This window comes from Bos indicus, chromosome X (assembly GCF_029378745.1).
Source record: "Bos indicus isolate NIAB-ARS_2022 breed Sahiwal x Tharparkar chromosome X, NIAB-ARS_B.indTharparkar_mat_pri_1.0, whole genome shotgun sequence".
Classification (NCBI taxonomy): Eukaryota; Metazoa; Chordata; class Mammalia; order Artiodactyla; family Bovidae; genus Bos; species Bos indicus.
Window position 1 is genome coordinate 139,288,592 of NC_091789.1, and position 12,696 is coordinate 139,301,287.

Here is a 12,696-nt window from a genome sequence, read left to right on the forward strand (position 1 = left end):
TCACTATCTCCCTGAGTTTGCTCAAACTCCTGTCCATTGAGTCAGTGATGCCATCCAACCATCTCATCCTCTGTCGTCCCCTTCTCCTCCTGCCTTCAATCTTTCCTAGCATCAAGGTCTTTTCCAGTGAGTCAGCTCTTTGCGTCAGGTGGCTTCAGCATCAGTCCTTCCAATGAATATTCAGGGTTGATTTCCTTTAAGATTGACTGGTTTTATCTCCCTGCTGTCTAAGGGAATCTCAAGAGTCTACTCCAGCACCACAACTCGAAAGCATCAATTCTTTGGTGCTCAGCCTTTTTTATGGTCCAGCTCTCACATCCATAAGTGACTACTGGAAAAATCACAGCTTTGACTATACAGATCTGTGTAGACAAAGTAATGTCTCTACTTTTTAATACACTCTCTAGGTTTGTTATTGTTTTTCTTTCAAGGAGAAAGTGTCTTTTAATTTCATGGCTGCAGTCACCATCTGCAGTGACTTTGGAACCCCCCAAAATAAAGTCTCTCACTGTTTCCATTTTTCCCCCATCTATTTGCCATGAAATGATGGAACTGGATGCCATTTTCTTAGTTTCTTGAATGTTGAGTTTTAAGCCAGCTTTTTCACTCTCCCATTTCACCTTCATCAAGAGGGTCTTTAATTCCTCTTCGTTTTCTACCATAAAGGTGCTGTCATCTGCATATCTGAGGTTATTGATATTTCTCCCCACAATCTTGATTCCAGATTGTGCTTTATCCAGCCTGGCATTTCTCATGGTGTACTCTGCAGATAAGTTAAATAAGCAGGGTAACAATACACAGCTTTGACATGCTCCTTTCCCAATTTTGAACCAGTCTATTGTTCCATGCCTGGTTCTAACTGCTGCTTCTTGACCTGCATACAGGTTTCTCAGGAGGCAGGTAAGGTGGTCTGGTATTCCCATCTCTTTAAGAATTTTCCAGTTTGTTGTGATCCACACAGTCAAAGGCTTTAGCGTAGTCAATGAACTAGAAGTAGATGTTTTTCTGGAATTCTCTAGCTTTTTCTATGATCCAACAGATGTTGGTAATTTGATCTCTGGTTCCTCTGCCTTTTCTAAATCCAGCTTGCACATCTGGAAGTTCTCGGTTCACGTTCTGTTAAAGCCTAGCTTGAAGGATTTTGAGCATTACTTTGCTTGCATGTGAAATGAATGCAATTGTGCAATAGTTTGAACATTCTTTGGCATTGCCCTTCTTTGGGATTGGAATGAAAACTGACCAATAGTTCTCTAAGCAGCTAATTCTTTGTATTGAATTTCTTTCTGCCTAAAACTCCTAAAAAGTTTTCATCTAGGGAACATGATGATAGTCATATCTGTAATTCCACTGTGAGTTGTTAGCAAAAATGAGATTTTAAAGACCAAACACAGGGATCTGAAGTTGGATCTGAAGTTATGGAGATAGATGGGTGTGCTTTCTTTATTTTTTATGGTTTTGTTTAGCAAAAGATGATGCAGGGCTTTTGTAGGATGGTTGTAAAATACCTCTTTCCAGTGTTGGATATTTCCCATTGTCATAATATATGTATCTGTTTTCTAGAGGTGACTACTTGTAACAGTGGTTGTATTCAGTTGTATCTCAGAGCAAATTCTCAACTCTGACTCTACATTGGAACCACTCAGTGGCCTTACAAAATGATATGCACTGGGCTCCACTTCCACAGATTCTGATATATTTGGTTTTGGTGGAAAACAGACAATAGTATTTTGTAAAAACCTTTCCAGTAAGTCTAAAAGGCATTCGGGGCTGATGACAACTGGACTAGGCCAAACCATAGCACTAGAGTTGAGTATAATTCACAACAAACTCACAGTGCATAGATAAAGCCCAATAGAGAGGCATGTAAAATGCTCTAGTGACTACTTACTCAACAAATTTAAATAAGGGTGTCAGCAGTGAGGCCTGGATTTGTCTAGGGATTATTGGGAGAGAATGACTTAGGCTGGACTTTGAACAATGATTGGGGTTTGCACAGGTGAAAGGGAAGGAAGGGGAAATCCAGGCAGTGGAAACAGCCAGGGTAAAGGGGCAAAGCAGATATGAACATGTTACAGTGGATATGAGATGTGGGTAGTTAAAAATCTACCCGGCAAGAAGGGAGTATGAAGGTTGAAAGAACAGGGAGGAGACAGATTTAGAAAAGGTCAAGTGGGTCAGATTACAGAGGGCCTCAGAAGCCAGGAAAAGGAGCTTTAAACGAGAGCATCATGCAGTTGGGTTCCCCGATAGCTCAGTTGGTAAAGAATCTGCCTGCAATGCAGAAGACCCCAATTCAATTCCTGAGTCAGGAAGATCTGCGGGAGAAGGGATAAGCTACCCACTCCAGTATTCTTGGGCTTCCCTGGTGGCTCAGCTGGTAAAGAATCTGCCCACAATGCGGGAGACCGAGGTTCGATCCCAGGGTTGGGAATATCCCCTTGAGAAGGGAAAGGCTACCCCACTCTAGTATTCTGGCCTAGAGAATTCCATGGACTTTGGGGTTGCATTTAGGGGCTTCCCTCATAGCTCAGTCAGCAAAGAATCTGCCTGCAGTTCAGGAGACCCAGGTTTGATTCCTGGGTTGGGAAGACTCCCTGGAGAAGGAAATGGCAACATACTCCAGTATTTTTGCGTGGAGTATTGCATGGACAGAGGAGCCTGGCAGGCTACAGTCCATGGGGTTGCAAGAGTCAGACACATCTTAGTGACTAAACCACCACCGTGCAACTGGAAGGGCAGTGAAAGGAATGTCCTTGGTCTTCTGTCATGATAAATGGTGCCATCTTTGGGAAAATAATATTCCTAAACTGAAAAATATTTCAGCTTGATAATGAAAGCTTAGCTCTGGACATAGTGAGTCTCTTCTCTTGGAATGGAAAGAGATGGGAGAGTGACTTGGGATTTAAGCACCATCACAATTATATATTGGCTGTTCTGAACTGAGGTTAATGATTCTCCCAGAATCCTCAGGCAACAGTAAGAATATGTTGGGTAAGTTTAGTCTTTTCTCATCATATGACCTGATGCTAGCTTGGGTGACATGGGTCATGAACACTCACAGTGTTCCACCCAGATCCCTTCTGATCCCTTGTGCCATTTCAGTGCATGCCCATGTTTGATTTATGAAGACTTTTGTTTCTAATCCCTGCACCTGTAGATCTCTTTGGAAGAAGCCCCACAGGTAACTGGAGCTGTCTTCTGCACAGTTGAGACCCAGTGGTGTCTGAGATTGATGTTCCCCACATACTATATTTTCCTGGCAGCCCTGAACCAATGACTGGTAGGTATCAGAGCATGAAAGCCTCGCTACTTTCCAAGTTGAGGCAAAATCTAGAGCCTAACTTACACCCCAGATCTCCCCTGAAGAATCAGACCAAAGCTAACTTTCTGAAAACCTTGCCCAAGATTGGAAGTGTTTGTGGCATTCTCTCTTCCCTGCTCTGCTTCTCCAACTCTCTTACAGGCTTCCCTAGGAGCACTTCCTTAATGTATCATGAGTAGAGGAATCCTTGCCTCCTCGGAGTCTTTCCTAGAGAACCCAAGCTAAAGAAGCACAGTACCATTTGCAGAGTGCTCTTACACAAGCCATGTTGACAATCCTTATTGTGGGCTTTTGTTGTCCTCACTTGCACACTAGATTTTTAATGGATAATTAAAAAAAAAAAAAAAAAAAAAACAAGTACCAGGATAAAGCTGAGAATTTGACTTGGGAGTTTGTTCAACAAGTCAACATAGCTGCTCCCTATTTTTATAAAATCTGAAGTTATGAATCAGCACATCAAATTCAAGACCTAGATCTGATGTTACTGGATATAGAAAGGACTATTTAAAATATCAAAGCTTAGCAAAGACTCTTTTCCATTCTTATTATTCCCAACGTTCATACAAATTATTTGCCTTATGCTTCAAAACCAAGTGTATTGCTGTAAAAGCTCAGTCTTAAATTAGAAGTTTGGGATTAATAGGTACTACTGTATATAAAATAGATAACCAACAAAAACCTACTATATAGCACAGAGAACTATACTGAGTATTTTGTAATAACCTATGCAAGAATCTGAAAAAATAGATATATACATATGTATAACTGAATTTGCTGTACATCTGAAACTTACAGAACATTGTAAATCAACTACAATTAAAAATAGAAATCTCAGAATCCTAACTGTTGGGAAGTGCAGTACAAAATAGCCGGTTGGAGGAAGTCCTTGGGAAAATGGCGAAGGGCCAGAACTACCCTGGCTTTGTGTGCTGCGGGCAGAAAAACATCTCCTGCCTTTGGTTATGCCTGGCGCCAAGATTTAATAATAAATATTAAGGATGTTGCTTGAGAAAATGGGTTATGGGATAAGCACATGGGTCACTTAGAGCACGCTGTCCTTGAAATATTTTTACTGATTAGGTGTTAGCCCCATATGTGCTCTGCTGGCTATATACTCTAAGCTCTTCGTTCCTGCTTCTATAAAAAGGCTTGACTGCAGAAATAAACTTGTCAGTCCTTGCAAGAGACTGTCCGAGTGTCATTCTTTCAGGTTCGTCGTTTCCAAGTCCCGGGGAGAAAATCCCCAACAAGTGGTGCCATGAACAGGGACTTGAAAGGAAGGCTGAACAAAGCGATGAGCCCCTGCAGAAAGAGGTAAGCAGGATGGGACAACATAACAGTAAAATTCCTTTCATTTCTATAATGCATCATTTTTTGAAACAAAACGGTATTAATGTTTCAAGAGATCAGTTGAACGACTACTATCATATTTTACTGGAACAATTCATGGTTCCCAGAAGAGGGGACACTCAATCTAGACTTATAGAAAAGGGTTAAAAATAATGTTTGCAAGCATATCAGCAAGGGTTACATGGTCACTCATACAGGCCATCATAGAACAAATTGAAGGGCATAACGTTGATTTGGAAGTAAAAACTATTCAATCTTTACATGAATATGAGCTTAAAGAACAAGATATGCAAGGTGCTTTGAAATATAAGAATGTTATGCTCAATCAGACACAATCCTTAGAAAAACAACTTAGAGACATATATATACAGGATATATCAAAACTGAAGCCACTTAGAACAGAGGTCATTTCATTCAACGGACAGCCCAAATCTGAGGTTTTTCCTTCTGCTCCACCTGTAACAGCAATTGCTAACTTTGCTCGTACTAATCATTTCACTCCTCCTCGGGAGATGCCTGCTTGCACTTTCGCTTTCCCAATGCAATTTAATCAACCTGCCCAAGGCCAAAATACTTGGGCTAATCTAGATTTCGGCATGTTGTCTAGCTTTAAGAAAGCATGCACTCTGTATGGACCTACTTCTTACTGTATAGAATTTCTCGGAGGATGGGCTGACCATTGGATGCCATATGATTTTTTTCAAGTAGCAAAGATGATTTTAAATCCTCAACAATTACTGCAATGGCAAATGTGGGTTAATGATGAGGCCCAACAGCTGATGATTGACCAGCAATCTCATGGTAACCCTGCCAATTTAACATATGATATACTCACTGGAACAAGAGCCATGGCTGATATGATTGCGCAATTAGCTAATATTACCCCTCAGATGTTACATTTCATTAAAGAAACTGCCTGCAGGGCATAAGCAAAGGTTGATAGCACTAACTCTGATGGTTCATTTATTAAGATTATTCAAGGACATGAAGAGGAATATTCTCAATTTATAGGGAAATTAAAGGATGCAATCGAAAAATCTATTAAGGATGTGACTTTACAAAATATTATTTTAAAACAACTTGCTTTTGAAAATGCTAATGAGGAATGTCAATCCATGCTTAGACCAATTCGAGAGACTAACTCTCTTATGGAATATTTGAAAGCTTATAAGGATATTGGATCTAGTTCCCATAGAGCAAAATTGGCAACATTAGAAACCTTTAATGTACAGAAAGCTACTATTGCCAAATGTTTTAATTATGGGAAGCCCAGCCATATGAAAAAACAATACCACCTGCCAACACAGGCCAGAAAAAAAAATAATACTACTTCTAATAAGAAGAGACCCCCAAAAATACGTCCAAGATGTAAAAAGGGGTTCCATTGGCTGAATGAATGTCATTCTAAATTTGATAAGGATGGAAACACCTTGAACCCTGATGCACAACAAAAACAACAGGGAAACTAATAAAGGGGCCATCCTCTAGCCCCACTACAAAAGGAGGACCTAGTGTTATGATGCTACAAGCAGCTACATCTAAAAGTGCTTGCATTGATATACCTAGTCCTTATGATATGGAACTAATAGAATTATACAACCCCCACAAAATTCCCACTGGATATTATGGCCTGATTCCACCTGGGACAGTGGGACTAATTTTGGGATGTAATAGCTGCACAATGAGAGGTTTAGTGGTATTGACCGGTGTTATGGATGAAGATTATGAAGGGGAAATACATGTTATGGTAAATGTTATGAAAATGGGAAATATATACTTACAAAAAGGGGAACGTTTTGCACAATTATTACTTTTGCCATATGTCAAACCAATGAAGGCATCTGATAAAGTTCGGCAGGGATGCTTTGGCAGTACCAACCTTACTGCTGCACTATCCACCTTATTAAAGGAACATCAGAAACCCATGCTTACTTTACGTATACGGGGAAAAAATTTCACAGGCATATTAGATACCGGAGCTGACATTTCAATCATTAGAGCTGCAAAATGGCCCCTTGATCGGGGTAAGGTTATGGCTCCTTCTAGACTATTAGGAATGGGTGAAACTGATGTCACACAAACTTTTGTCAATGCATCCTATTACAAATGTATGGCCCTGATCAAATTGTAGCTTATCTTAAACCATATATTACTAATATCCCTATCAATTTATGGGGACAGGATTTTCTTGAACAAACGAAAGCCACAATTTCTTTAAATGAACCTTTTTAATGGGGGCCATTGAGTTAACACTGCTGCCTCTCGATTGGTAATCTGATACCCCAATATGGACACCTCAATGGCCCCTAACTAAAGAAAAATTAGCAGCTCTTACACAATTAGTAAATGAACAATTACAAAAAGCTCATATAGAACCTTCATTTTCCCCGTGGAATTCCCCTGTTTTTGTAATAAAAAAGAAATCAAGAAAATGGCGAATGTTGATAGATTTAAGAAATGTTAATAATACCATGTTACCTATGGGGCCCTTACAACCCAGATTGCCCTCCCCTTCTATGGTACCAAAAGGATGGTCTATAATTATTATTGACTTACAAGACTGCTTTTTTTCTATACCTCTGCACCCTAAAGATAGAAAACATTTTGCCTTTTCAATTCCTTCTATAAATCACATGGCTCCTGTTAAAAGATTTCAATGGAAGGTGCTACCTCAGGGAATGATGAACTCTCCTACCATTTGCCAATATCTCATATCTGTTTTATTACAACCTATTAGAGATAAATTTCCTACTGCATTTATAACTCATTACATGGATGATATATTTCTCTCTATGGAATCTGAACTCTGTTTGCAACAGTTATATAATGAAGTTACTACTACTCTTCAAAATCATGGCTTGCTTGTTGTGCCAGATAAAATTCAATAGAAAGCACCCTTTAATTATTTAGGACATGTTATGGAAGAATCTAAAATCAAACCTCAAAAAACTCAAATTTCTGTGCAATCTCTACGCACACTGAATGATTTTCAAAAATTGCTAGGAGATATTAATTGGCTACAGCCATCTGTCGGCATCCCCACCTATGCCTTAAAAAACCTATTTAAAATTTTAGAGGGATCCCCTGACCCTAATAGCCCTAGGCAGCTAACAAAAGAGGCCAAAGAAGAACTGGCCTTAATGGAGAAACGCATTCAACAGTCTTTCTCAACTCAGCTAGATCATGATCAACCAATGTCTTTATATATATCCCCCACTGAACATTCACCCACAGCAATTATAACTCAACATAGCCCAATAGAATGGGTATATTACAAACTAAACAGTCTAAAAAATTGTATCATATATTGAGAAAATAGGGCAATTAATTATGTCAGGAAGAAGCCATGTACAAACTTTGACTGGCTTTGATCCATATGCAATACACGTCCCCTTGACAAAAAAGGAATTGCAAATTGCCTTACAATATAACCTGACCATGCAAATGGCATTAAATGATTTTCAAAATGTTATTTCATTTGCTGAAGAGAAAATTATAGGACTTTCTACAATGTACTAAATTCATTGTAACTAATATCATTGCATCCCAGCCTATTTCCTATGCACCCACCTATTTCATTCATGGCAACAAGAAAGGCATAACAGGGATTATTGGCCCTGATATCAAAGAAAAATTAACCACTACCTATTCTTCAATACAAAGAGTTGAATTGTATGCTTTATATGCTCTTTTGTCGCTTCAACCATTATCCTTCAACGTATATACTGATTCCAAATACCTTGCTTCCCTTTTTCCCAATTTTGTTACCTCCTTTTTATACAACCTAGATGAAGAATTATATACTTTCTTTTCACAGACTCAAGCCTTAATTTGATCACATACGGAACCTTTCTTTATTGCACATATGCGTGCTCATTCAGGTTTACCTGGCCCTCTGGTTGCAAGAAATGATGCTGTTGACAGGCTCATAGCTCCCATTTTTACGTCTGCCAATGACAAACATGCTAATCTTCATACCAATGCTAACAGATTGCACTCTAAATACCATATTCCTCTCACTGAAGCACGGCATATTATTAAAACCTGTAATGTCTGTGCCCCTCTGCATTTACAGACTACAATTTCAGGAATTAATCCCTGGAAGCAACAACCTAATTCCCTTTGGCAATCTGACTTCACTCACTGCTCCTTAAGAAAGTTTTCTTTGCTTTTTGTCTCAATAGATACATTTTCCGACTTTATCTGGACAATACTTATCTCTTCAGAATCCAGCAAACACGCCATTTCCGCACCCTTACTCACCTTCCCCGTTATGGGGATTCCTTCAGTCCTGAAAACAGACAATGGACCTGTATTTACCTCGCACTCATTTCATTCATTTTTATCAGAATGAAACATCACACACATTACAAGAATACCCTATAATCCCCAAAGTCAAGCCATTATTAAAAGAGCCCACTGCACCCTAAAAACTCATTTATTAAAACAGAAAGGGGGAATATAGAAGAGGAGATACACTTCTTATCCTATGAACCCTCAATTATTATTATCTTTAACTCTTTATTCCCTAAATTTTTTAAACTTAACAAAACATAATTCTGATACTCGTGCAGATAGAAATTTTGCAGAAGACAAAAACAGCAAATTAGAAATCAATACACCAATATGGTATAAGCAATTTAATCAGTGGCTGCCAGGAATCTTACGACTCCTAGGCAAGGGTTATGGTCTTGTCATTGCAGATGGAGAGAAAATCTGGGTTCCCCTTCGCCATGTCTGTTACCGAGAGGGACCCCAAGACTGGACTCCCTTGGGAAGTGATGAAGTTGACACAAAGGGTCTCGTCAATGACCCTGGAGGAATCAATGAGGAGACACCATCGTCTGAATCCTTACCCGACATGGGCTCAAGTGAAAAACATGACTCGTCAGGCTGAGCAGACACTGAAGAGTACTGAAACTCCTGTGACTCCAGATAAGCTGTTTCTGGCAATGTTAGCTGTTCTTTCCTGTTCCTCTGGGGTAAGTGCAAAATATGTTTATTGGGCATACATACCCAACCCACCACTTCTCTCCATAGTGGATTGGGTAGATAAAGCCCCTATGATCTTTACTAATGATAGCGTGCATTTTCCAAGTCCCTGGTCCATAAAGCTACCAATTCATGAAGAAGATGAGGGAAAGCCAATCAACATTTCCGTGGGATTCAAAACCTTGCCTATCTGTTTCGGATCTCATCCCCTTTGCATGACTATCCTCCCACAGTGGTGGGCATACTCTGCCAACAATGGGACTGCTTTGCATCCGGGAATGTTCGCTACGGCATCTTTCTTACTTAATGGCTCCAAGCGACATTATCCAGGCCAGATAGCCAACTATTCAAACTCGCTTTTTCAACCAGAGGAACCTTCATGTCATACTGTATCTTGGAGAAGAAAACAGGAGATACAACCGTTACATTGGTCTGACTGTCGAGGCCAATTTGGGAAAGTTTCTGTAATTCAGCAAAATCATACTAATCATACATTTAAATTTGTTGACTGGGGACCTCATGGGCTGTTTGTAAACTGTTCTGAAGAGCAGGAGGAACATCATAACTGCTCCTGGTTTAATAGATCAAGCATTGGAGGCTTTCATAAATCTAAGACAAGTTTCTGGACTGATAAGGACATATTGCTGAATTGGTATAACGGGGGCTTATCACCCCCACACCCCAGGATGATCATCCCCATTGTGGGGCCAGAGCAATGGCACATTTGGAAAATTCCAGTAGCCTTAGAGTACTTCTCTAGTGTTTATGGGACTATGGGTATGTTTCATCCTTCTAATTATACCTTCCTATACAATAGTACTGGCTATATTCAATCATGTGTTCACCTTCCGTATTTGTTTATTGTAGGGCATTTTGATATTGACTTATCGACCAAGATTGTCAATTGTACTGCATGTGCATTGTATACCTGCCTTAATCACACCATTTCATATCACAATGCTAGCATTGTGCTAGTTAAACAAAGATCTGAGTTATGGCTTTCTGTAAACTTAACTGAACCTTGGACTGATTCTGTATTTCTTTCTGTATTATTGAAAACTGGACTTAGGCGATCTAAGCGCATCATTGGGTGGATTATTGCAGGCATCTTAAGCCTTATTTTTTTGTGACTGTAGGAACTTTGTCTGGTATGGCTTTACATAATTCTATACAAAATCATGATTTTATCATTGCTTGGCACAAAGACTCTCATGATCTTTGGACTCGACAAGCTCAAATAGATCAGCAATTACAAACACGAATTAATGAGTTACAAACTGTGGTTATCCACTTAGGAGATCAAGTGCAGCAACTGACTTTCCAAATACGTATACGTTGTCACTGGAATTTTGCTTCTTTTTGTCTAACATGCTCTATAATAGCACTGATTATCCTTGGGATAAAGTTAAAGTGCATTTGCAGTATCTCACAGATAACTCAAGTTTAGACATCAATTTGTTGAAACAACAAGTTGCTAATTTTCAAGTTAAGGTACTTAAGGAATTGTACAGCACTCAATTTTATGATACTTTAACCAAACCCTATCATCTCTAGACCCTAGAACTTGGTTTTCAGGAAACAACATTTTTATATATGTATTAATCATCTCGCTTTTTCTGTCATTGCTTATAGGATATAGATATCTCTACTCAAGACTCCATGCCTCCCACAACGGAGTCTAACTAGCAGCTGCCATGCTTAAATTAAAAACAAAAGGAGGATATGTTGGGAAGCGCAGTACAAAATAGCCGGTTGGAGGAAGTCCTTGGGAAAATGGCGAAGGGCCAGAAGTACCCCGGCTTTGTGTGCTGCAGGCAGAAAAACATCTCCTGCCTTTGGTTATGTCCGGTGCCAAGATTTAATAATAAATATTAAGGATGTTTCTTGAGAAAATGGGTTATGGGATAAACACATGGGTCACTTAGAGTGTGCTGTCCTTGAAATATTTTTACCAATTAGGTGTTAACCCCATAGGCGCTCTGCTGGCTATATACTCTAAGCTCTTCGTTCCTGCTTCTATAAAAAGGCTTGACTGCAGAAATAAACTTGTCAGTCCTTGCAAGAGACTGTCCGAGTGTCATTCTTTCAGGTTCATCATTTCCAAGTCCCAGGGAGAAAATCCCCAACATTGACCACAGTACTCTATTCATAAATATTTTTTTTTTTTTGCAAATTTAAGTGACTCATAACCCAGTTTTATATGCCATTCTAATAAAATCTCTCATGTTCTTTAATCTGCCCCAAAACATAGTGTAAATAATCTTCTATCACACTGGACAAAATTTCATTCATATTTTCTTTCATAGTCACATGCAAACGCACACACGTGCACACACTCCGCAGTCTTCTCTAAACAGAAATATCTTCATGAATGATGCTATACTTCACATCATAGTACCTAGCTTAGTGCCTGGCATATAATAGACATGAAAAAAGAAACACATTTTTTGAACTTAAATCATTAGCAACACAGTTTTTCTCCCTGCATCCCATTTGCCATTATAAACCCAGTGATTTGGGGCAAGGAAAATACCTCTTTATTTAGGAGGAGTCTGGAATGCATTGGGAATTCCTCTCAGATAGAAAGAATGAGTCCTCTCCTTCCATCTTGGGGGGATATAGAGAAGAAGAAGGAGAAGAGGAAGGAAAGCATGAGAAGATGTGCCTTGGCTTCCTTGCTCTGGATTGAATCCTGCAGTGGAGAGGTCTGGTACATCGTCTCAGAGAAAAGTTGAAAGATGAGTGGTTTGGGGTGTGTGTGATCCTAATTGGGAACTCCTGAGATGACAGGCATGTAAGGAGGGACAACATTGTGGAAAGTGGTCCTGTTGTGACTCTCTTGTGTGTCCCCCAACTTTCCATACATGGAATGGATCTGAAAGTTTCCAGAGGCTTCATGGAAGAACCAAAGTGAAGCTTGAGAATCTACTGGGGAACTTTCCATGAAGGGTCTCTGTGGAGGAGAAGGGAGCCTAGTATCTGAGCAATATAGTGAAGGCCATTGAGGGAGTGGACGAACAGAAGAGTGAGTC

At 39.6% G+C, this 12,696-nt stretch overlaps 1 pseudogene; it reads left to right on the plus strand.

The window, feature by feature from the left end:
- The first annotated feature begins 3,155 nt into the window (after window positions 1-3,155).
- LOC139181069 (endogenous retrovirus group K member 25 Env polyprotein-like) lies at window positions 3,156-11,898 on the plus strand (annotated as a pseudogene).
- The last annotated feature ends 798 nt before the right edge of the window (window positions 11,899-12,696 follow it).